This window comes from Arachis duranensis, chromosome 4, assembly GCF_000817695.3.
Source record: "Arachis duranensis cultivar V14167 chromosome 4, aradu.V14167.gnm2.J7QH, whole genome shotgun sequence".
In the NCBI taxonomy this organism is placed as follows: Eukaryota; Viridiplantae; Streptophyta; class Magnoliopsida; order Fabales; family Fabaceae; genus Arachis; species Arachis duranensis.
In genome coordinates, this window is record NC_029775.3 from 89,656,519 (window position 1) to 89,680,853 (window position 24,335).

A 24,335-nucleotide genomic window follows, 5' to 3' on the forward strand; every position below is an offset into this window, starting at 1 on the left:
AGTTAAGGTTTCAGAGTTATCTATTTTTCAGATTAACTTTTATTACTAACTAATTTAATCATGCAAGATATAATTTCGTGAAAAACTATATGTGACTAGACCCTAATTCCTTAGACCTTCCTAGTCTCCTCTAAAATTCATTAACTGCCAATTCCTTGGTCAGTTACTTCCAATTAGGGGGTAAAAATCAATTTTCAGTTTATATGCCACAAAAATTCTAATTACCCAAAAATAAGGGGATTATATGTCACGTATCCCATTAAATCCAAATAATTAAAATTTAGGATAATATGTTTCCAAGCTGTTGTTCAAGTAAAGAGCTTTTCCAAGTTTTACAAGAACTCAATTAGAACATGGGTCATACTTCCGTTCCACCCAATATTCATAAAATTAAGAGCGAAAACAATTATTTGAAATATAAATCAAAACATGAATAAATTAGAAAGATCAAACGAATAAATCCATACAAATAGACAGAGCTCCTAACCTTAACAATGGAGGATTAGTTGCTCATGGTTCAGAGAAGAAAAATAAGGGTTCTAGTAACAATCTGGTACCTGTCTAAATGTACAGAGTTTCTATTTATTACTAATCCTAATAGGTTTAAAACCAAAAATTAAAAATAATAATATCTTTTCATAAAAGATAAGATTTGAATTTAAATTCGAATTAATTAACAGATCTTCAGTTGATGGTTGGGGACTACTTGATTTGTCCATTTTGTAGCTTCTAATCTGTGTTTTCTGGGCTGGAAAGTGGGTCAAAACAGCCCAAAATTCGTAACCAGCATTTTCTGAATTATTGCAGATCGCGCATGTGACGCGTCCGCGTCATCCACGCGTTCGCGTCATTTGTGCAGATTCCAGTCCACACGTTCGTGTCAGGCACGCGATCGCGTCATTGCAATTTCTCCATTTCGTGCGGTCGCGTGAGCCATGCGTCCGCGTCGATCTTCGCTGGTCATCTCTTTGGTTTCTTCTTTTTCTCTGCAGAAACTTCATCAAATCCCTCCGAATACTACCTAAAATAAATAAAATTGCACAAAACTCAAAATCGCATCCATAATGGCTAAAATATAATTAATTCTTAATTAAACTCAACAAATTAGATGCAAATTCACTAGGAAAAGATAGATAAGATGCTCACGCATCAGCTCCCTTAGGGGGGTGGATTGTAAGGTCCCACATCGGTTGGGGAGGGGAACGAAGCATGCCTTATAAGGGTGTGGATACCTCTCCCTAGCATGATGCGTTTTGACGAGTGAGTGTCAGGGGCCTTCGGCTTTCATCCCTATCGTCAAAGGCAAAATCGTGAGGCCTTCTATGCCAAAGCAGACAATATCGTACTAGCGGATGGTCTGGGCTGTTACAGTACCAACCAAGTTCAAATTTACATACACTATTAATTTAGAAAGTACTTACTTGTCTCAAGGTTTATATTGATACCTCTTCCTAGGTTTGATCTTTCGAGGATCAATTGTTTCGAGCCATTTCATGATGAATATGCTACAATCATAGCTAACAAGAATTCAGTAAAATACGATTAATAGTATACAAAAAAAAACACATTAAAAATAGCACTATAGAATAGAAAGATTTTTACTCTGTACGTTGACTATTAAGCATGATATACTCTGCTTCTTCTCCATCTCCATCCTTCATTAAGGGTTCCGCCCCAGCGTAAACCCTCATCTAGGAAATTATTAATCCCTATAAGGGACACAAATGGTGAATAAAGAGAAGCAACAACGATGAACCGAACTACTTTCATGCACTAAATAATTTGAATGATTTACAACAAAATAACTTACAACAAATTTGTTCAGTTTCACTCTCGATTCAGGTATATCTTTTTTCTTCTTATTGATAGGGTCAAGGACAGAGAATTTCTTTTTCTTGACATCAGCAATTCACAACCACCAATGCCCTTCGTTGCAAATCGACACAAACAGCTGAAGTTTGGGAAAATGATAGAATATTTCAGTCGAAACAATAGCAAACGAGAGAATTATCGAAGAAATTTTAGAAATGATAGCTTACAAATGGATGTGATGCCAGTTTTCTTTTGTCTAGGAAACGGTGGTGGTCGGCATACTAATCGATATCAAATTGGTAGGCCTTCTTTGTCCTTGGATCAATGTAGTCCATGCCACAGGTTCCCAACATAAACATCTACAAAATGAACATCAGTTAAATCATAAATGACTAGACTAGTGAATCTAATTGGCCAACACCACCAAACTGAACACAATTCATATGCTGAATAAAATGTTAAAAACATTCAATCACTCAGGGAATAAGAAATTTAACTTACGACAATATCCAGCGGCACAATGTATATTTGTTCCTGAAACTGGTGACATCTTATTTCATCAAGAATAATGCTATGTATGGTGACCACCTACAGGAAGAAAATTTATGAGATATAATGCATAAGACTCTTTGGAAAAATCATTAACGTTAACGCAATTGGTAAAGAATTTACCGTGCTTTCCACTTGTTCTTTTGGCATTAGAGACATGAAATGTTGTCTAATCCCCTTATAATTTGCCTCATGCTTCAAGACGAATATGGCATCATATTCGTTGCTACTATCTTTGGTTTGTTTGACATGTGTCATCCAATGATAACACTTTTCGATCAACTCCTCCATGATTTCCTTCTTTTTCTCTAGAGTTTTGTAAACTTCAGCAGCTGTGATGGTTGGCTCGGTAGTTGTTGCTTAGCAAACTTCAATGCTGCCGTCACCTCAGCATCTACCACTACCTCTTCCAGGATTTCAAGCTGGGAAACAGTCGGCTCAGAGGGATGAGTTGGTTGAAACGGGGGAATTTGTTGAGATGCTGGGGGACTTATCTCAAGGCTAAAGGAAGGCATATCATCTTCCCGTTGCCTAGGATGAGCAGCACTACAAGACGATAGAGATATTAAACAATGATATTAAGAAGAAACAATGTAGTGAATCGAAATTAACCCGAAGGGTAAACCGAAAATATCCAGATTTGAAGAAGCATAAAACTTACAAATCAGGTTGTGCTTCTTCTTGTAATTGTCGTGCCACCAAAGCTTGTTTTTTCTGTTGTTGTTTGGGAGGGTTGCTATATTAAACAAAAAAAAGTTTAGTAACGACCCAGAATTATTATCCTGTACCATTAAAACTATTAAAAAGAATTCTAATTACCAGCTAGACCAAAAGATTATAAAAAATGATATTAATTAAAACTTACACATTTATTGGAGGTCCTAGCTCCATATTCCTTGGAGAAGATTCCTCATCAGCCTGCTTTTGTTGTTCTAATTGTTGTGTCGGTGCTTCTTTGCAGGGCTGCTACGCTAAATAGAAAACAATTTAATAAAAACCCTAAACCTTGAAGATACTAATTATCAAGTTCAAGTGAATGAAAATCAACAATCCCACTGAACCGAACAACATTCATGTGGTGAATAAATAGTTGTAAACTTACTCATTATTAAAAGTTTGTTGTGTTTGACTTTTCGGAGGGACATAGATAAATTCATCTTTCATCAACTCTTCCTAAAGAGAACTTGGAAGAGACAACGCAAGAGGAGCTCTAAGGAATGTAAACAAGGAAGAAGTTAATGCTGAATAATTAGAATTGGTTCTGAGAAACGAGAATGTGCACATTGAAAAACTCACATTTCCAAAGGTTCACAACGAGTTTCTTCTCGAACCTCAATGATTTGTACCTCATAATCAGGTGTAGCACTAGTGACATTTAAACACATTTTTTGTGTGATTAATTAAACAAAAATTATTACCTAAATCTAAAAGAGTAACATAAATATTTTTAACTTACACTAGTACAGTTTTAGAGAACTCTTTTTTGCATGGATTTTCTTTTTTTCTAAAATATTTTACTAGACTTTCCGGGATATTTTTCCTAAAAAAAGATAACAAATTAAAATTAGAAACCAAGATTAAAAGCAGAAGTCTAGAAACAAATGAAATTCAATTTTGGAAACCACTAAACCGAAAGTAAAGCCTGCAGTGAACCAATTTACCTAGTATTGTTCGAGGCGGTGTGGAGCTTGCCTGAGTCTGTAAGAGAGGTTTGCTACCGAGATTTGCAGTTAGTAGTCTAAGCAAGATAAATAAATATTAGTAATTGAATCCAAAGGAATTAGAAAAGGTTCTAGCAAAAGTTAGCAAAGAAAGAAAAATAACTCGGTATAAGAAACCGAATCTTAAGTCTCAGAGAAATCATTTTGCCCTTCCATCGAGTCGAACCAATCCGGAGCAACATTTATTGTTTGAGCTCCATCATTTCTTTTCTTTGATCTCTTTTCTCTTATCGTCTCCAACACTTGTCTTCTTTTTTCCACAGCACTGTCATTTACTTGTTCAGTTCTGAAATTTCATAAAATAAGTATCAAGGAACCTAAAACGAAAGCATCAATAAAAGAAAATATGATTCTAGAAACTTACTCATTGTTAGATTTGTTTTTTTTTTGCCACCCTCTGCGATTGTTTTCTTTTTACTATGGGTGTTTTTCGATTTCTTTTTCTCTACAACACAGACAAACGCATCAAATTTATACCGGAGAAAAACATAAGCAAGAAAAAGACACTAACAATCAAGTGAACGAAACTAACAGACACCACTGAACTGAACTCAATTAATGTGCTGAATAAAATGTGATACACATTCAATCATCAAGAAAAACATTTCTGCATACAAAGGGAGAAGTGAAGATGCAAACAATCAAGTGAACGAAAATTAGTATAACTACTGAACCGAAAGTAATTAACGTGCTGAACAAAATGTGATACATATTCAATCATCAAGAAAAACATTTCTAGATTAAAAAGAACTCAACTTGAGCAATTCCACTAAACAATATCACATTTATAATTTACATAACAACCATACATAAACAATTTTCAGCAAGGAAATGCAAAACTAAACCAGATGAATATCATACAATCATATAAATGAACATCACCCAATACTTACTGGCTTTCAGATTTGCTTGTAACCTCTAAATCCATCGGCATAGGCTTCCTTTTTTGCTTTATTTTTTAACCACCTTCTATGGTTGTTTTCTTTTCTTTGTGCTAGTTTTTTCAATTTCTTCTTCTCTGCAATACATAAGAACAAGTGCATAAGAAAAACTTTAAGCAAATGTAAGTTAAATGAAATCAATATGAAGATCAAACTTACTAGTTTTTAGATTCACTTTTGCTTTCTGAATCTGTTGGACTGCTTTCAGTTTTACTTGTTGTTTCTGAATTTGTTTCAACAAGCTTTTCTTTTTTAACCACCCTCTTTTGTCTTGTTCTCTTTGCTGGTGGTGTTTTGTCGGATTCATATTCAGATTCAGATTTGGAAAATCTTTCTTCTTTCAAAGAAGAATCTAGATCAACAATTTTCTTTTTTTCTTTCTTTCCTTTTTCTTTCTTATCTAATTTTTTTGTTTTTGTTTTTTCCTTCTTTATTTACTTTCTGTATAGAAGTCCCTAAAACAGAAAATTATTTAATAAGAAATATAGTAACAATCAGCTGAATCAACATGAGCAACCCACTGAATCGAACGATACTAATGTGCTGAATAAAATGCCAAAAAATATGAAAATTATTTAATAATCAAAAAATTATTTTTGCATGCACAAGGACTCAATTGAACATAGTAAGAAGCAGGTGAACCAAAGGGAGCAAGCCCACCGAACCGAACAAGATTCATATGGTGAATAAAGCGTAACAAATATTTAATCATTAAGAAAAATGTTTTTGAATGCACAAGTATTCAAATGAACACAATAACAATCAGGTAAACCAAAGGGAGCAAGTCCACCGAACAAAACAAGATTCATATGATGAATAAAACGTGACAAGCATTTAATCATCAAGAAAAATGATTCTGCATGTACAAGGATTCAAATGAACACACTAACAATTGCAAGTAGGAGAAATAAATTAATTATAACCTATAACACAAGCTTATTTAGTTAGCAGAGTATTTTAGAAACATTTGAAACGAAATTTTAGGGAAAATTTTTTGTTAAATTTACGAATGTATCAGTTGCATCCTGTGAAATTCGGTCGAGCATCATTTGCTTTGTCCAATGGGCCACCCACGGTGCCGGGGAGCATTATGTCTGAATGGGTTAGGGTACTTAGTTGCATGGAAGTATATCAGCATCAAAACAAAAACACAGCCATCAACGGACGGTTTATTTCCCTTTCTCTTGTTTTCAATTCCTTTCTTCAAGAAGCTGAGCACATATTTTGCCCAATCCTACTCTCATATGCTGTCCAGATGAAAGATAGGCGGCTTATGGATTGGGGAGACCATGCTTACCGTCATCGACAGTAAAAAGTACTTTTGCACGAAGACGACAAAAGTCCCCTTGAATTTTTGCCGGTTTTCCTCTCCTTCAACACTCATATCCAGTACAGACCTTGTCATCCAGATTCAGTTTGTCGTAATCAACCTTTTTAGCAAAATGATTCTCTACAATATTTTAATAGAAACAAATCAGCCAAAAAGGCTCAGTTTAATGAATTGAAAATAAGCAGCGAAGTGGAAAGTGTATTACCGTCGTTGTTTATTCCCAATGCAGCTACTACATTGCGAGGAGTTATGTATATATTTCCATGGAGAGTTTTCAAGTATCCATGATACTCATTATAGCAGTTAATCAATTCTCTCAAGAGGGCATGAGAGACATTTCATTTCTGGGACATGTGCTAGGGCACCGAATTCCATTTCTTCAACTATATCTTTCTTTTCTTGACTTATATTCTTGAACATTATTGCTATTGCCTTTGTTTGGCATATGCAATCATGAGTTTTCTGCATGTTTTGCAATAGAATGTGATGATATATTTATAATACAAAATAGAAGTTATTCGAATAAAAGCGGATAAATATATTTAATATGCTTACGTTATAGTGCGGCTTCTCCTTCTTTGTCACCATTGTCTTGTTGTGTTTGCTATAATGAAAAAATTTGGTCAATACTTCACTCAATACACCGACAAGTACAAGCATGCATATCTTAATCAAATCAATTAAAATGTCCCAGTCCACCGAACCAAACCCCTTGATGCATTAAATAAAACATGATAAATAATGAAACAGCTAGACTAGTTACACTATCCATTATCTACTAAACTAAATAAAAATAAGAACAAATTTCATTCAAAACCTTAGTTACACTATAAAAATGCAATCAGAATAACCCTAAACCCTGAACACACTAAATATCAAGTGAATGAGAATCACCAAGCCCACCGAACCAAACACAATCCATGTGGTGAATAAATCATTATAAACTTTCAATCATCAAGAATAGTATTTGTCCATGCAATAGAAGTCAACTGAATAGAGTAACAACCAAGTTCAAAGCCCTAGATACACTATCCACTGAACTGAATAAAAATAAGAACAAATTTCATTTAAACCCTAATTATACTGTAAAAATGCAATCAGAATAAACCATAAACCCTGAACACACTAAATATCAAGTAAATGAAAATCAACAAGGCCACCGAACTGATCACAATTCATGTGGTGAATAAATCGCTATAAGCTTTCTATCATCAAGAATAGTATTTCATAAACTTTCAATCATCAAGAATAGTATTTGTCCATGCAATAGAAGTCAACTGAATAGAGTAACAACCAAGTTCAAAGCCCTAGTTACACTATCCATAGAACTGAAAGAAAATAAGAACAAATTTCATTCAAAGCCCTAGTTATACTCTAAAAATGCAATTAGAATAAACCTTAAACCCTGAACACACTAAATATCAAGTAAATAAAAATCAACAAGGCCACCGAACTGAACATAATTCATGTGGTGAATAAATCCTTATAAGCTTTCTATCATCAATAATAGTATTTCATAAACTTTCAATCATCAAGAATAGTATTTGTCCATGCAATAGAAGTCAACTGAACAGAGTAACAACTAAGTTCAAAGCCCTAGTTATACTCTGTTGAGTCTGGAAAACTTAAGATTTCATGATGATCAAACATTGTTAAAAATATTATTGTTAATTTAATTACCAATTGGTTATTTAACAAGATTGTTGAAGTGTGCAGATTTGGTTATTGGGAAAAAGAAATTTAAGCCCAATATTATGACAAAGTGACGAAATATTTTGATACTAAGCTAATGCTCATTGGGCCGGCAAATTATTGTGCAAGCCTAAATTTAATCTTTGTTGCAAGAACAACAAAGCTTAGTCCGAATTAAAAAGGAAAGAAGGAAAGAGCAGTGCATGCTTTCCACGGATATCATACCCCCTCTTTGATGGAATTCAAATTTGATTAAATGGATTTAATGCATGCATTGGTAACAGAAAATAGAAAATGCAATTGATTTGATGGCATTTAATTTCCACACGTTACAAGACATGGGGAAAGGAAAGTAGATAATTAACTCATTTTAATTTCCTTCTTTACTTCCAGTAAAAGATTTTCACTCTTCTCTCTCTTCTCTCTCATTATTTTGGTCATATCTGTCAGGAAGAAGCTTGAAGATTCAAGCTATCAGAGGTAGAAACAGAGAAGCTATGAAGAAGCAAACTGCCAAAGTGATGATGGCCCTTGCAAAAAGAAGATCTACAGTATAGTGTGGCTAAGATCTTTACCACAAAAGGTAAGATGTGGTGATGAAGCCTCAAGATCTTCATACCTAGAAATGGAAGCAATTCATTTTGGTCAGAGAAGAAGATCCTAGTGGTATGGCTCATCTCTACTTTTTATTCATCCATCGCAGAAGGTAGCTAATATAGCTACGTGGAGGAGGAAGCAGAAGTGGAGCAGATGGAGCTGTCAAAGATCAAGTATTTATCAAGGGTCAGAAATTCTTCTTGGGGACCAAGTCAAGATGGAAGGCTCAGATTGATGAAGATTGAAGAAAAGGGATGAGAGAGAGGTAATTGCATGTTGGGTTTGGCTTTCGGTTCCCTCTCTCTTCTCTTTGTCTGAACCAGTTTTAGAGTTGAAGAAGAAGTTGGCTCGGTTCAACCGTTTCAACCTTGGAGGCTTTCCCTTCTATAATAAGGGTGAACAACCAAGCTTGAAACAAGGAGAGTAAGTACAGAGTTCTCATAGCTACCCAAGCTAACAGAAGTTCTTCTCCTTCAATGTGTTTCATTTTGTATTTTCTTTAGTTTTGTCTGTCTGAGTCTCATGGTGAAAAAGGCAAACAGTGTGAGGTTTGTAAGAAAAAGCCAATGAGCAGAAAAAGGCAGAGTGTACAAAATTAAAGAAAAAGCTATAGATGTCCTAGAGGTCCTTTGTACATCTATGTGTTGTGTATCATGATTCTGTGAGAATTTCCTTGCAAGTTGGGTTAGCACTTAGCAGTTGAAAGCTTGGTAGGTGACAAAGTCAAGTTCAGGGTTGAGGATAGATTCTGGACTTGTTCCGGATAGGAAGGGTAGTTCCTAGGGAGAATTGGTGTCTGTAATCTGCATGATTATAGTGAAATTCCATCATTGTTGTGATGGAGACTGGATGTAGGCTGCATTACACTTAGCAGCTGAATCAGGATACTTCTTGGTGTGATTCTCTCTCTCTCTCTCTCTCTCTCTCTCTCTTCCACTCCATTTCTGATTCTGTTGCATAGGAGACAAAATTGAAAATTATCTCTTGACTGGTTATGAGACAAAAAGAAAATGTCTCTTAACTAGTTACGAGACAAAAAGAAAAAAAATCTCCTGAAGCTATTTCAAAAGGCAGAAAGTGACACATAGCAAAAAGAGGCTAAGATTCAACCCCCTTCCCCCTTTTCTTAGCCACTGAATACCATCATACTCTAAAAATGCAATCAGAATAAACCCTAAACCCTAAACACACTAAATATCAAGTAAATGAAAATCAACAAGGCCACCGGATCGAACATAATTCATGTGGTGAATAAATCATTATAAGCTTTCTATCATCAAGAATATTATTTCATAAACTTTTAATCATCAAGAATAGTATTTGTCCATGCAAAAGAAGAACTGATTAGAGTATAATCAAGTTCAAAGCCCGTCACACTATCCACTGAACTGAAAAATAAGAAAAAATTTTATTCAAAGCCCTAGTTATACTCTAAAAATGCAATCAGAATAAACCCTAAACCTTGAACACACTAAATATCAACTAAATGAAAATCAACAAGGCCACCGAACCGAACATAATTCATGTGGTGAATAAATCATTATAAGCTTTCTATCATCAAGAATAGTATTTTATAAACTTTCAATCATCAAGAATAGTATTTGTCCATACAAAAGAAGAACTGATCAGAGTAACAATCAAGTTCAAAGCCCTAGTCACACTATCTACTGAACAGAATGAAAATAAGAAAAAAATTTATTCAAAGCCCTAATTACACTGTAAAAATGCAATCAAAATACGTCGATCTACTAAATGAAGTAAATCAATCCAGTAAACCTAAAATGCAACTAGGAGAAATGCTACATTGCAAGATTTCAAATGAAAGTAGTTTTTCACATACCTTTGTCAGTCTCTGTTGCTATTTTCGTTCGTTTTTGCTTATTTCTTGCAAAATCTTCTCGCGATTCTTCTCGAATAGTGGTTTTTACAAAGAACGTGAGTAAAGTTTGAGTGATTTTGAGAGAGATTCGAAGAGAAGGAGCGGTTTCATGTTGAGGAAGAAGTAACATTTTTTCATAATGAGCGCGAAGTAACGAGGGGATTTTCGGGTGCGTGTTTTCACGTTTCATCAATGCACGTGAGTGGAATTAGGCTTGTGCCAACTTGGATACATGGATACATGGATGTGTAGCATGACTATTTATTTATTATTTTTCAAGGTGAGAAAGGTTCATCATATTTGACTCTTGAGATATAAAATATGTATAAGACTTCGTTGGCACGGGTTGAGAGGAAGATCGGGGATCTGTCGACCTTGGTAGCAACAGGATCGGACTTTTAAAATAGCGGGAGGTGGTACCTGCAAAGACACTCTGACACTCAAGTCAGAATGGATTTAAGAGGTATAGGTGAGGCTAGGAGTGTGTACGTACCTAAGGGAGCCTTTGACTCCTTTTATACAGTTAGAGTCTATTACCTTATCTTTTTGGCTAAGATAAGGAAAATGTTTGAATTTGAATATTGGTTAGGAATTTATAATTATCGGGCCGGTTTGGACCGTAATGGCGACCCAGATCCGGATCACTGAGTCATAGTTGCTCCACTAAGAAATTCAGAAATCAGGTCCGAAACAAAATAAATCTTCTAAAGTCCTTGTTATGCTCAAATCCACTTGAGTATCTTAAAAACATCAATGGTTCATGTCTTAATTATTCACAAAATTACTTCTGAAGGGCTTAAAGAGCATACATGTAACAGAATGTATGACCTAAGCTTCATTCATGTTCATAAGAACCTTAAAAAACTCAAATTAATTTTCAACAACAGGTTTTGTAAATATATTAGCGATTTGAAACTCAATTTTGATAAATTTGAGTTCTATAGTTTCTTTTGGAACATAGTCTTTAATGTGATAATGCTTAACCTCTATATACTTTGTTATAAAATAATAAACAAAAATTTTAGAAATGCATATGACACTAGTATTATCACAAAGAATAGGGATTTTAGAGTACCTGAACAGATAATCGTCTAGCTAGTTTCAAAGCTAAAGAAATTGTTTGTAGTAATTGGTTGCAGCTATGTACTTTACTTTGGCCGTTGAAATGCAACAATGTTTTGTCTATTACTCTCCCAAATGATAAGACCCTTCAAGATGAAGCATCGACTTTCACTTGTGCTCTTTCTATCCATTTGATCTCCAACAAAATTAGCATTAGTGTAATCAACTATATCAGTACCTGAACCTTTTCATATCACAGATCAAGATTAACAGTTATTATAAAAAAATATTGAGTACTATCGAATTTATCGTCTAATTTATCGTCATTTTGGAGTTGACGATATGAACAGCACTGAAAACTATTTATGGATGCATTATTTTCATCCGACGCTAATTGCCGGTGGATTTTATGTCAGTTTTTTCAATGAATTATTCGAGACTGAATTAATGATTACCATTGAATTAATCTGACAGTAACTTTAATGCCATTTCACGTATTTAGGCGCCATGTTACAATTGAATTTATCCGACGGTAGCTATTTTTATTTTATTTTATTTTATTTTATTTTATTGTATAGTTAAGTCACAATTAGTAGTGAAATTAAAACTCTTGGTAACAAAATTGTTAACAAAAATCTAAAATTATCATAATTGAACAAATTATTTTATTAAAAATAAATGGTTTGAATATAATAAAATGTTATAGAAATAGACAAAAAAAAATAAATCCCTGAACCCTATAGATCCTGTAATCGTCGTTGGGGTCCCCTACTGAGGCGACAAAATAGGTGCTGACTGATGAACGAATTTTTGTGTGGTCTAGAATTTCACAATTGAAATCTCGTTGCAAGTATAGTTTCCAAACCAACTAAAATCCTTTCATACAAAAAATTGTTTGTCACAAGTAACAAACCCCTAAAAGTAATAACTGAAGTATTCAAACCTCATGTCGTCTCTCAAGGAATTGCAGGAAAGTGTTCTTATAATTGGTTATGCAAAGGTATATTTTGGGGGTTTTGAAATAAGAAACAAGAAATGTAAATGGTAATGAAAATCAAATGATAAAGAGGTCTTGGTAAGGTTTGGTGGTCAAGGATCTCTATCCTTATCACTAACCACAACATGAGAATCGGCAAGGATCAATCCTATTAAGTCATCCTCTAACTAGTAAAGGAAAGTCAAATGAGCTATATCAATCCCAAGTCCATAAGTCCTAACTCTCCACCAATTCAATTAGTGAGAACTAGAGTCAATGGCTACCAATCGTCAATTACTTGGACATTAGTAACTCAAGAGTTCCTAAGTTACCATCCCAAGCCAAGAACATAAAATCTACTCTAACATCCTTCCAAGCATTTTGTCAAACACTTGGAAGGCATACAATAAAAGCATAGAAAAGTAATAAGAGAATGTAAAACCTAAAACCAACAATTACAAAATCAATGATAGCAAATAAAGGAAGAAGCAATAAACATGAAATACCTCAAATTGCATAAAAGGGAAAATCAATCTAACATGAAGAGTTCATAAACTAAATTGTAGAATAAATAGATCAACAAGAGAAGATAAATAAACTAAATTACTAGAAAAGATAAGAGTAGAAGAAAACTAAATTAAAGCATGATAGAAATCTAAAATTGAAAAGGAATAAAACTAAGAATCCTAAAATCTAAAGTGAGGAGAGAGCTTCTCTCTCTCTAGAAAACTACATCGAAAACCTAAAATTATGTGAATGAGAAGTGTCCCCCTTGATTCCCCCACTCTAGAGCCTCTAATCAGTATTTTTGGGCTTGAAATTGGGCCAAAAACAGCCCAAAAATCGCCCCCAGCAATTTCTGATACGTACAGCACGTGGCTCCGTCACGCGTACGTGTCATGCACGCGTATGCGTCGCTTGTCTGCAAACTATCCACACGTACGCGTGCTTTGCGTGTGCGCGTTGCCTAACAGCAATGCAACTATAGAAATTATATATCATTTCGAAGCCTCGGATGTTAGCTTTCCAACGCAACTAAAAACGACTCATTTGGACCTCTGTCGCTCAAGTTATGATCGATTGAATACGAAGAGGTCAGGGTTGGCAACTTAGCAATTTCTTCAATTTCTTATATTCCTTCCACTTTTGCATGCTTCCTTTCCATCCTCTAAGCCATTCTTTCCCGGAGCATGTTTTCAATCATAGCATAAAATTAGAGAGAAAAGTGTAAAACATGCAAATTCTGTGAATAAATGTGAGAATAGTGGATAAAATCCACTCAATTAAGTACAAGATGTACCACGAAATAGTGGTGCATCACTGACTTTGGTGCCCCACCAACGGCATGCATTACCGCTAGAACAATCAGCGTCGCTGCCTCCAGCGTGCATTTACTGGTTGTATACATCCATCTGCTCTTACAAATGATCCAGCTGCTCCAGCTTCTCTGTCAGGTTCAAGTTGATGGTAACGGCTCCTCCCACGCGTGCAAGAAGGTCGTTGTACCTCTGCTCAGACCGTTTCACTTGTTGATAAAGCTCCTGTGTCACCTTCTGCACCTCCTCCCTCGAGTCGATAACTTCCTGGGCATCCAGTTGGGCTGGTGGCAAAGGCAGAGGTAGAGGTAGAGGAAGCCGCCAATGCGAAGGAGTGGAGCCACTGGTGAAGAACAACCCCAACCTGAAGTAGTGATTCTTGTGGGATTCAGAGGCAGTCTCGTGCCAAACCCTATTAGGATCTACCACTGAGGTCTCGAAGTCGGTTTTGTTATTCCCACTAGGTGACTGAGACTGTTGGGTTGCAGTCTCCAATCTTTACGTGTAATTATCTTGTGTTACACACATTGTGATTAGGATAACAGTTAATAATTGACTTTAAACTAAATAAATTTAAAACTTAGGATTAATTTAAATTCACATAATGGGCCGTAAACTGCTCGTCAGCATGTCTGCAAAAAAAATATATATATCGTTAATACTAATCAACATATATACTACACAAATTATTCAATATTTACATTATTTTTAAAAAAAATTTGACATAACCTTTTCTAAAATTTAACATATATTTATTTTTACGATTTTCATAAATTCAATCAACCTCAATCCATAACATCATCTATTAAAATAAAATTAAATTCATAATATTTTTAATAGAATATATTAATTTATTTTTATATTTAAATTTATAATATATATAATGTTGTACATGTAATATTATAATATCTAACACAATAATTTATTTAATTCAATTAAAGTTAATAATTAGTGATATGATGCCACCAAATATGCACCCATTAAGTAGTGTTCACCACTACAAGAATCTAGATTTAATTGTCTATGAACATTAAGCACTGAGTACATATATATTATGCCTATTATTTTAAAGTCATTTAATAAACTTTGATGCAGTTATCAAATTTCTAATGAACTAAATGATGATGACGATATACGCACTAGTAAACCTAAAGGTTAAAGCCGTTATTAATATTTATGTCAACATAATAAAAGAGAAATAAATAAATAAAAATTTAAGTCACCTTATTGGTATTAATATTAATCTAAACCTCTTCCATTTATATTGATCAACAAGAGCTTTTCAGTTTGACAATTTACTATATTCATATTATATATATGGAAGTTACTACAAATAGCTTAGTCACTTTGGACAATTCGTTGTATATAACCTATTAGGATAACATTTAACTATCTCCAATCATCTTCAAAATAACTTGGCCTAAATTTCACAAAATTTATTATTTATTATCACAAAGAAAAAGAGAAACTATGAACCTGAGAGGCGAAAAGGGAAAAAAGAACAGAAACAAAGGGAAATCGCATCGGAGAAACGGTTTTCGAAATGAAGGGAGAGAGGGTTCGTGCTTTCAATTTTAGAACTCTTTAATGTCGGATTTACTGTCGAAGATCACCAAAACTCATCATTTTACTAAGATGGCTTACTGTCGGATAAATTCAATGGAATTGAGCATCGAATTCTCACTGGAAGTGTATACACTCTAATTACTCAAGTGTTTAAGGTTCGATTCTCTCAATTCTCTACTAACCTTGCTTTCTAAGACTTGCTCTTCTTCTACCAATCAACAGAAATTTAATGCACAAATACACAAATCAAGAGGTCTTTTAAGGGTTGTAACGGGGTCAAGGTCAAGGTAGGATTGTATTTGGTCAAGTGGACTAAAACCTGAATCCTTAATTAACCTAATTTTCTCACCTAACTTAGGACAGTCCATACAATCATAATATAAAATCTAACTACCCATTAACTATGTTTTCCACATATTTATGCATCTGACTTTGAGTACAGTACATATGCATTGCTACCATCATTTACTTTGGGGCATTTTGTCCCCTTTTATTATTGCTCCTTTTCTTTTCTTTTTCTCATCATATTTTTCTTTTTTTTTTTGTTTTTTCTCAATGCATATGATTAAGGTATTTCATGCATAAACATGTCCTCAACATTCTTTTTCACATTTTCACAAGAATATACAACACCCAATTCTCAAACCAAACGTTTCCAAACCCAATTTCCCCACACTTAATTCATGAGCACTTTCACTAGTCTAAGCTAACCAAGGATTCAAATTAAGGACATTATTATTTTTTGCTTAGAGTTAATGATGTGCTAAAATAAAGAACAAATGGGATAAAATAAGCTCAACTTTGGTTTACAAAGGATAATGAAAAGGTCAAGGCCATATGGGTATGTGAGCTCAGTGAAACAATGCATCAATCATGTAAGTAAATGCATACATCAAATAATAGAGATATAGAATTTAGCAAGACAAAGATCACAATTATAGAGAGAACAACACACACCAAAACAAATATTGGTCGATAAAATGCAACCAATCAATTAGGCTCAAAATCTCACGGGTTTTGTGTGTTCGAGCTCTAAACCATGTTCCAAAATAAAATTTCTTCAAGCAAGTTTAACAAAATTTTAATTCAATTTAGTGAAATGCTATAAAAATTTTCTTGAAAAAGAAAATATTACTTCAACCAAGCAGTGGTAGAATATGCACGAAATCAAAGAAATATGCAAATGCAATAACTAATTTAACAAAGAAAACTAAACATTGGTGTTAAGACAGGAAGTAGTTACCCGCGGAAGTCGGTATCGACCTCCCCACACTTAAAGATTGCACCGTCCTCGGTGTATGTTGAGATGTGCAAGTGGACGGGTTGCTACAATTAATGCTTTTCACCAAAGGTTGTGCATGTGGATTTGTCGGTTGTCCTATTGAGAAGCTTTTCCTTTCCCTTCTCGGTGGCCATCCTGAAAGAAGAGAAAAAAGGAAGAAAAGTAACCTAGAAACAAAGATAAGGAAACAAATAGAATATGGGTAGGTTGATGCCAAATAATGAGGATCTCAATTGTATGGTAGCTACAACATGCAAGTGAGAAAATAGTAGAAGCAAATGGCATATGAATAGTGCAAAAATTACAACAATGAGGGAGATAGTGGGTAATGAAAGACAGTATAAGTACATATCAATGCACAAGAAATACAAGTGTTATAAAAGATTAGCATTGATTGATAAATAATATCACCCAACAATATAAACAAGTCACTGTGCACCAAAATGATGGAAGAAATATTCAACAGATGAGTAAGAAAATTTAACACCAACAGAAAAATGGTAGTCTTAGAAAAGAAAATAAAAACATGCACAAAATTAAATGTAATAAATGAAGGTATGTAAATGCAATAAGTAAAAGAGAATGAAAGAGAATGAAAGAGAAAAAGGATGAGAAGAAAGTGAGAAAAGAAGAAGAAGGAGGAAGAGAGGAGAGAAGAAAGAAGAAAAATAGAAAACAGGAAATGGAGTCTGGTGCGCGTAAATTGTGATCATCAACAATGGCGCCAAAGACTTGGTGCTCTCAAACGTGAATCACACTTTGTTACAACTCCGCACAACTAACCAGCAAGTGCACTGGGTCGTCCAAGTAATACCTTACGTGAGTAAGGGTCGATCCCACGGAGATTGTTGGTATGAAGCAAGCTATGGTCATCTTGTAAATCTCAGTCAGGCAGATTATAATGGTTATAATGGTTTTCAAATATAAAAATAATTAATGCATAAAATAGAGATAAAGATACTTATGTAATTAATTGGTGGAAATTTCAGATAAATGCATGAAAATGTTGTGTTCCTTCTGAATCTCTGCTTTCCTACTGCTTCATCCAATCATTCTTACTCCTTTCCATGGCAAGCTGTATGTTGGGTTTCACCGTTGTCAATGGCTAGCTACCTCCCGTCTTCTCAGTGAAAATGGTCCAAATGCTCTGTCACAGCACGACTAATCATCTGTCGGTTCCCGATCATGTTGGAATAGAATCCAGTGATTCTTTTGCATCTGTCACTACGCCCAACACTCGCGAGTTTGAAGCTCGTCACAGTCATTCAATCCCTGAATCCTACTCGGAATACCATAGACAAGGTTTAGACTTTCTGGATTTTCAAGAATGCTGCCAATGGATTCTAGCTTATACCACGAAGATCCTTGTTAAGGAATCCAAGAGATATTCACTCTAGCTTTCGCTTGTAGAACGGAAGTGGTTGTCAGGCACGCGTTTATGAGGACGGATGATGATGAGTGTCACGGATCATCACATCCATCAGGTTAAAGTACGAGTAATATCTTAGAATAAGAATAAGCTTGAATTGAATAGAAGAATAATAGTAATTGCATTAATTCTCGAGGTACAGTAGAGCTCCACACCCTTAATCTATGGTGTGTAGAAACTCCATCGTTGAAAATACATAAGTGATGGTCCAGGCATGGCCGAATGGGCAGCCCCCAAAATATGATCAAGAGACCGAATGGTCAAAGACTCAGTCTAAAGATGCTTAGTACAATAGTAAAAAGTTCTATTTATACTAAACTAGCTACTAGGGTTTATAGAAATAAGTCTAAATGCAGAAATCTACTTACGGGGCCCACTTTGGTGTGTGCTTGGGCTGAGCTTGAGATTTACACGTGCAGAGGTTTCTCTTGGGGTTAAACGCCAAGTTGTAACGTGTTTTTGGTGTTTAACTCTGGTTTGTGACGTGTTTTTGGCGTTTTACTCCAGAATGTAGCATGAAACTGGCGTTGAACGTCAGTTTGCATCATCTAAACTTGAATAAAGTATGAACTATTATATATTGCTGGAAAGTCCTGGATGTCTACTTTTTAACGCAGTTAAGAGCGCGCCATTTGGAGTTCTGTAGCTCCAGAAAATCCATATCGAGTGTAGGGAGGTCAGAATCCAACAGCATCAGCAGTCCTTTGTCAGCCTCCTATCAGATTTTTGCTCAGGTCCCTCAATTTCAGCCAAAAAATACCTGAAATCACATAAAAACACAAAAACTCATAGTAAAGTCCAGAAATGTGAATTTTGCATAAAAACTAATAAAAACATCCCTAAAAGTAGCTAGATCCTACTAAAAACTACCTAAAAACAATGCCAAAAAGCGTATAAATTATCCACTCATCAGAGTCGACGCGCACGCCTGCATTACGCGTATGCATGAAACTGGAATAGCCATTCGATGCGTATGAGTCGCCCACGCATACGCGTGGATGACAAAGAATGCACACTGACACGTGAGCATCGGTCACGCATACGCGTGACCACTCGCGTGCTAAAGGCACGCTTCCAGCACAGTGGCAGCACAACTCTCTGTTCAAGCACCCTTTTACGCCGATTGGGAATCCCACGCATACGCGTCACTGACGCTTACATGTGGATGGACTAAAATGCAGGTGATGCGTATGCGTGGGGTTGCTCGTGCTCTAGGCACCCCTCGTGCGCGTCTCCATCGCAACTCTCTGTTTGTTTTCTCTTTGTTGCGAAGTCACACACGATGCGTGTGCAGCGTAAACGCTTGCGCGTCGATTCCAAATTTTTTAATAATGCAAAATAAAAGTAGATATGCATAACTAGAAATTAAAACTAACATAAATAAATTAAAACTAATAAAAAGGAGGATCATACCATGGTGGGTTGTCTCCCACCTAGCACTTTTCTTTAACGTCCTTAAGTTGGACAATTGATGAGCTCCTTGTCACGGTGGCTTGTGCTTGAACTCGTCCAGGAATCCCCACCAATGTTTGTACTTCCAGAAGCCTCTGGGGTCCCAAACTAGGCGCATACAGCCTTCAAGCAAGTTAAAGCAAGTGACAGGGCCCCAAGAGTGTTGGTTGCTGGAATAAATTCTGGGGTCACAAACCTTGCTTTTGCACCCGTCTTCGTGTTGATCATCATTGTTCCAACCGGGTGGCAAGCAATTTGAATTCTCACTGAAGCATCCTAACAACTTCTTAGACCCATTCAATTGAGCTCTACACCAACCCTTGCACTTCAATTTGGAGCATGCAACCATATCGAACCTTGCCTGACAACTCCTAGCACTAACCATCTCCCTCTTACTCTTAAAACCACAGAGAGCTCTAAGTTGACCATTGATGCGTGAGCAACTTGTCTATCTTTTTCTAGTGAATTTGCATCTAAATTTTTGAGTTTAATTTAGAATTAATTATATTTTAGCCACTATGGATGCTATTTTTAAGTTTTGTGCAATTTTATTCATTTTAGGTAGCATTCGGAGGGATTTGATGAAGTTTCTACATAGAAAAAGAAAAAACCAAAGAGATGACCAGCGAAGACCGACGCAGACGCATGGCTCACGCGACCGTGTGGAATGGAGAAATCGCAATGACGCGATCGCGTGCCTGACGTGAACGCGTGGACTGGAATCTGCACAAATGACGCGAGTGCGTCGACGACGCGGACGTGCCACATACGTGATCTTCAATAATACAGAAAATGCTGGGGGTGATTTCTGGGCTGTTTTGACCTACTTTCCAGCCCAGAAAACACAGATTAGAAGCTGCAGAATGGACAAAGTAAGTGGTCCCCATCCATCAACTGAAAATCTGTTAATTAATTCGAATTTAAATCCAAATCTTATCTTTTAGGAAAAGATATTATTTTATTTTTAGATAATGAGATTTTAAATTAATTAGGATTAGTTATAAAAAGGGGAGACTTCTCTTCTATTAGATTAGATTACATGAGAGGGATTCCATTAGGGAATTCTATACAAATTTACACTCTACATTCAATGAGCAACTAAACCTCCACTGTTAAGGTTAGGAGCTCTGTCTATTTGTTGGATTGATTTTATTACTTTTTCTATGTTAATTTATGTTTTGGATTTATATTTAAGAATTGTTTTCGTTCTTTATCTTATGAATTTGGGTGGAACGGAAGTATGACCCTCTTTCTATTTATGTTCTTGTATAACTTAGAAAAGCTCTATACTTGAACAACAGCTTGAAAACATATTCTCCTAAATTCTAATTATCTGGATTTAACGGGATACGTGACATATAATCCTTTTATTCTTTGGGTAATTAGAGTTTTTGTGGAATACAAACTGGAATTTGATCATGTACCCTTTAATTGGAATTAATTGACCAAGGAATTGGCAGTTAATGAATTTTAGAGGAGACTAGGAAGGTCTAAGGAATTAGGGTCTAGTCACATATAGTTTGCCATAAATTAAATCCTACATAATTAAAATAGTTAGTAAGAAAAGTTAATCCGAAAAAATAGATAACTCTGAAGCCTTAACTGTTTATCCATATTTTATTCTCAATTTATTTAATTGTCTATACTTTTGATACTTTGAATTCAAACTTAAACCTTTTAAACATCTCAAAACCAATTTCTGCTTGCCTAACTAAGCTTATCACTCAATAACTGTTGCTTAATCCATCAATCCTCGTGGGATCGACCCTTACTCACGTAAGGTATTACTTAGTATGACCCGGTGCACTTGCCGATTAGTAAGTGTGGGTTATAAATACCGCACCAAGTTTTTGGCGCCGTTGCCGGGGATTGATAGTGATTAACAACTATTAGTTATTTGATTGCTTAAAATATGGAGAAAACAGTTAAGGTTTCAGAGTTATCTATTTTTCCGTATTAACTTTTCTTACTAACTATTTTAATTATGTAGGATTTAATTTATGACAAACTATATGTGACTAGACCCTAATTCCTTAGACCTTCCTAGTCTCCTCTAAAATTCATCAACTGCCAATTCCTTGGTCAATTAATTCCAATTAGAGGGTAAAAATCAATTTTCAGTTTGCATGCCACAAAAACTCTAATTACCCAAAGAATAAAAGGATTATATGTCACGCATCCCGTTAAATCCAGATAATTAGAATTTAGGAGAATATGTTTTCAAGCTGTTGTTCAAGTATAGAGCTTTTCCAAGTTATACAAGAACTCAAATAGAAAGAGGGTCATACTTTCGTTTCCACCCAAATTCATAAGATAAAGAACGAAAACAATTCTTAAATATAAATCCAAAACATAAATTAAAATAGAAAAAGTTATAAAATCAATCCATACAAATAGACAGAGCTCCTAACCTTAACAGTGGAGGTTTAGTTGCTCATGGAATGTAGAATGTAAATTTGTATGGAATTCCCTAATAGAATCCCTCTAATCTAATGTAATGTAATAATAGAAGAGAAGTCTCCCCTTTTTATAACTAATCCTAATTAATTTAAAATCTAATATTTAAAATTAAGATAATATCTTTTCCTAAAAGATAAGATTTGAATTTAAATTCGAATTAATTAACAGATTTTCAGTTGATGGGTGGGGACCACTTGATTTGTCCATTCTGCAGCTTTTAATCTGTGTTTTCTGGGCTGGAAAGTGGGTCAAAACAGCCCAGAAATCACCCCCAACGTTATCTGTATTATTGCAGATCGCGTATGTGACGCGTCCGCGTCGTCCACGCGCTCGCGTCATTTGTGCAGATTCCAATCCACGCGTTCGCGTCAAGCAAACCATATTCAAGTGGAAAAGTAAAGGTTAAGGATAAGGATTTTACCCACTTGAATGTTGTATTGGATGGTAATGCCTTTGGGAGAGGTGTTTCCAATGGTCTTGCAAGCTCCACTCCCTTGTGCTCTTCTTTGAATTCTTCCACCTCTTTGCAAGCTTATTCAATTTCAACCTCTTCCTCTTGGTAGCTTTCTTCCAATTCAATCTCTTCTTCATTGCCTACCAAGGGCATGGGAGGCTGTGCTTCTTCTTCTTTAATCTCCATATCTTAATCAACCTCTACAAAGTCTTCAACCATGATATGCCTTAGAGGTTGTACACCCTCCTCAACATCAACAGCAAACACCTTGGACGGAAGCTCTATGACTGGACTTTTCCATGGAGGTTCCGCATCTCACAAGTCTTCAACCACTTCCTCTTTTGTGATAATTTCGGCTTTCTCCACTTACTCTAATACAAAATCAAACTCCTCCTTAATGTCTTCCTTCACTAATTCTTCAACCACTCATTCGCCTTCAAGGGTCTCTACTACCTCCACCTTTTGGGCCTCCTCTACCTTCTTTTGAAGTATGAATTTGTGAAACCGATCCATTACGTCCCTAAGACGATCCCTTCTCTCTTGTTCTATATCACTAGCATGATTGGGATCGTTTTTCTCTTGGATTGATGGATGTGGGTGATTTTCTATGGAGGGTGGTGATAGGATGGAGAGATCATTATGTGGTTGGAAAGGAAGTGCACTAGAGCTTGAGGGTTGATTATTGGGGGTATTCAATGATCCAATCTGTGAAGCGAGAGCTTGTAAAGCAGATGTCAGACCATTTAAGGTAGAATTGAGTGTGTTCTCCATGGTCTTTTGTCTTTGGTGAATAACACTAAGAGTGTTGTTACCCAATGGAGGTTGTGGTGGATAGGAGGGTTCATTTGTTAGGAGAAATGGCTCATAATATGAAGGTGGTTCCTCTTGATAAGGGTATGGAGATGGTGTATATTGAAGTGGTGGTTCTTGGGAGTAATTATGTTGGGATGGGGGTTGTTCTAAGTATGGCTCGTATGGCTCATAACGTGGTTGGTTATATGATGGATAAGGGTCATATGGGGGTGTTTGGTAACAAGGGGCTTGTGAGTATGGTGGTTCAACGCTATGTTGAGGCGGCGGTTCATAAGCATGTGGTGGTGGTTGTTGACACGTACAAGAAGGACTACCACATCCATTATATTGGTATGCACTAGGATTGGAGTTATACCTATATGAGACCGGAGGTGGTTGTGGTCAAGAGGGTTGATCAATCCTTGTGGCTCCTCCCATCCTTGATTGTCCCAACCTTGATGCATGTTCTCATTGTAATCTCCTCTTCTTGCAACATAATTGTAACCAAACTCATAACCAAAGGGGTGAGTGTTCATAGTAGCTAAAGAAAACAAAAACAAAAACTAATAAAAATAAGCAACTAATTTCTAAACTAACAAAAACTAGCAAACAAGCAAAAAGCAAATATTTATAATAACCAATAATAAGGCACATGTTTGCAATTCCCCAGCAACGGCGGCATTTTTTATGTATGGATTTTTGTGTGGTCTAGAATTTCACAATTGAAATCTCATTGCAAGTATAGTTTCCAAACCAACTAAAATCCTTTCATACAAAAAATTGTTTGTCACAAGTAACAAACCCCTAAAAGTAATAACCGAAGTATTCAAACCTCGAGTCGTCTCTAAAGGAATTGCAGGGAAGTGTTCTTATAATTGGTTATGAAAAGGTATATTTTGGGGTTTTTGAAATAAGAAATAAGAAATGTAAATGGTAATGAAAATCAAATGATAAAGAGGTCTTGGCAAGGTTTGGTGGTCAAGGATCTCTATCCTTATCACTAACCGCAACATGAGAATTGGCAA